Source organism: Cebidichthys violaceus, unplaced genomic scaffold (assembly GCF_023349555.1).
Source record: "Cebidichthys violaceus isolate CVI_PGR_0920_01 unplaced genomic scaffold, fCebVio1.0.p SCAF_5, whole genome shotgun sequence".
In the NCBI taxonomy this organism is placed as follows: domain Eukaryota; kingdom Metazoa; phylum Chordata; class Actinopteri; order Perciformes; family Stichaeidae; genus Cebidichthys; species Cebidichthys violaceus.
Window position 1 is genome coordinate 19,415,154 of NW_027176705.1, and position 2,534 is coordinate 19,417,687.

The following is a 2,534-nucleotide window of genomic DNA, read 5'->3' on the forward strand; positions in this document are numbered from 1 at the left end:
AGGAAACTTGGATCCTTCAACATGTGCAGCAAGATGTTGGAGATGCATTCTCAGTCTGTTGTGGCCAGTGCACTTCACTTTACTGTAGTCTGCTGGGGGAGCAGCATTGGAGCCGGAGACACAAACCGACTTAAACTGGTTAAGAAGGCCGGCTCCAGCATCGGCTGCAAACTGGACAGTCTGGAACAGGTGGTGGAGAGGAGGACACTGAAGAAACTTTCATATTGGATTACCTGGACCACTTTCTCCAACAGACTGATCCAGCTCCGCTGTCATAAGGACAGGAGAACGTTCCTGCCTACTGCTATAAGACTGTATAACAAATCACCTCAGGCCAAATCATTCACTGTTGGTTAAACCAACACACTACTGTTTATTTAGTTGATTTAATATTCTGTCATTCCATTTCATTGTGTATATAGTGTGCATTCTTTATCTAATATCTTTACCGTTTTATTATAATTGTATATATTGTGTATTGATATGTGCATTTTTATATTATATTTTACTGTAACTTATTGCAACAAAATAATTTCCCCTCACAGGATCAATAAAGTTACTAACTAACTAAGTAACTATTTAGGACAAAAATAAAAAATTAAAATTCCTGACCATGCAAATCTCAGGATGCACATGGTCAGACCCCACTCTTTTCTCTCCCTTCCCCTCAGGAGAAATGAGGAAACCAAAATATCAGCTAACAGTTTTATTTAAAGCAGAGATAACAGTAGGTACAAGCAGAAACATCTTAAGACGCAAAATTGACTCTTGCATGGCTCCTCACACCTATACCCTACTATTTAACGGACCGTCAGTGTAGCGCCGAGGAGGTCGATGGCAGCGTCACCGGGGACCCAGTCGACAGCAGGCGCGACGGCGGGGACTCGGTCGACGGCGGGGACCCAGTCGACAGCAGGCGCGACGGCGGGGACTCGGTCGACGGCGGGGACCCAGTCGACAGCAGGCGCGACGGCGGGGACTCGGTCGACGGCGGGGACCCAGTCGACAGCAGGCGCGACGGCGGGGAATCGGTCGACGGCGGGGACCCAGTCGACAGCAGGCGCGACGCCGGGGAATCGGTCGACGGCGGGCGCGACGCCGGGGAATCGGTCGACGGCGGGGACCCAGTCGACAGCAGGCGCGACGCCGGGGACTCGGTCGACGGCGGGGACCCAGTCGACAGCAGGCGCGACGCCGGGGACTCGGTCGACGGCGGGGACCCAGTCGACAGCAGGCGCGACGGCGGGGACTCGGTCGACGGCGGGGACCCAGTCGACAGCAGGCGCGACGCCGGGGACTCGGTCGACGCCGGGGACTCGGTCGACAGCCGGCGTTCCACTGCAATAAAGACATACGATTATTAAACAATTAAAATCTAAACTTTTATTTTTAAGTGATGTTTAACTTCTCTAGACTTTTACAGTGCTGTGAGAATTATGCATTCATTGACTTGAAGCAAACACTTGCTCTCATTATTTGGCCTTAAGATCTAAAAATACATTTTTTTTTTTACTACAACACAACATATATTGAACTCTTACGGTGTCCGATGATAAATACGCAGCAACTGCAATTTTATGGTCAATGTAGCTTAGACATTTTGTTGGAATCTAAATACCAAAAGCCAGACAGAGCATTAATGAAAACTTAACGAACCACATTATGACACCAGGAACCTGAGCCTTACACTTGCATTTTTCCTATAGGGTTAAGCAGAACCTGCTCACCTTTTTTATACTCTCGCAGAGACATTGACTCATGTGAACGGAAATGTTAAATGTAGGGGGCTTCTCCATGGAGATGTCATTGGAAGACAGATCTATAGTACAAAAGAAATGTACTAATATTCTTACCTCTCAGTTTCCTCTGCGGCACGTCATTGCTTTTTTCACTTGAGCCACCAACAGGTAAACAAGAGCCTATGGACACAGAAGTTGCCATTAATCAAATTGGTTTGCGGTTTGATGGCACATGTGACAAACCTGTCACTGCTAAATGGCATTTCAGGAATATAGAAATTAACATACCTAACTTTTGCTTTTCTCAACTACCAATGTCTTGAATACAAGCTTCAAACAAAACAATTACAAATACCTTTGGTAAGCCAGACAGACAGCGCACAAATAAACAAGGCCCAAAAAGCTCCCATTGCATCAGTCACCAACAGAAAATGCTACCTGGGCCACATGGCAGGTTAAATAACCCCATTGTGCAGGTGTCACAGCTGTTGCTGATCAGCTCTAATTGGCTCTCTCTTCAGAGAGTCAGTGCTGGTTGAGATTCAGCCCTTTCCTGTGAAAAATGTTAAACAATCTATCAGATCATAATACTCTGAGAATGTCGTATTGATAAATAAATAAATAAATATGTTAAGGAGCAATCATAATTTTAAACACAATCTCACATTAACAATATTTTTTTTTACAAAAGGAAGGACAATTTATTCTGATTTACAGTTCTTCAAATCTTTCACTTTTACTCTACTACATGTATTCAACTGCAATGGTTACTAGTTCATTTTATGTCACATTAAA

General features: G+C 45.1%; 1 long non-coding RNA gene across 1 annotated transcript; it reads right to left on the bottom strand.

The window, feature by feature from the left end:
• Positions 1-1,285: 1,285 nt before the first annotated feature.
• On the bottom strand, positions 1,286-2,287 carry LOC137887888 (uncharacterized). The gene is made up of 3 exons (XR_011105076.1): positions 2,095-2,287; positions 1,854-1,919; positions 1,286-1,338 (listed from the first exon to the last, which is right to left on the bottom strand). It is a non-coding gene; the product is annotated as an uncharacterized lncRNA (long non-coding RNA).
• Between the last annotated feature and the right edge of the window lie 247 nt (positions 2,288-2,534).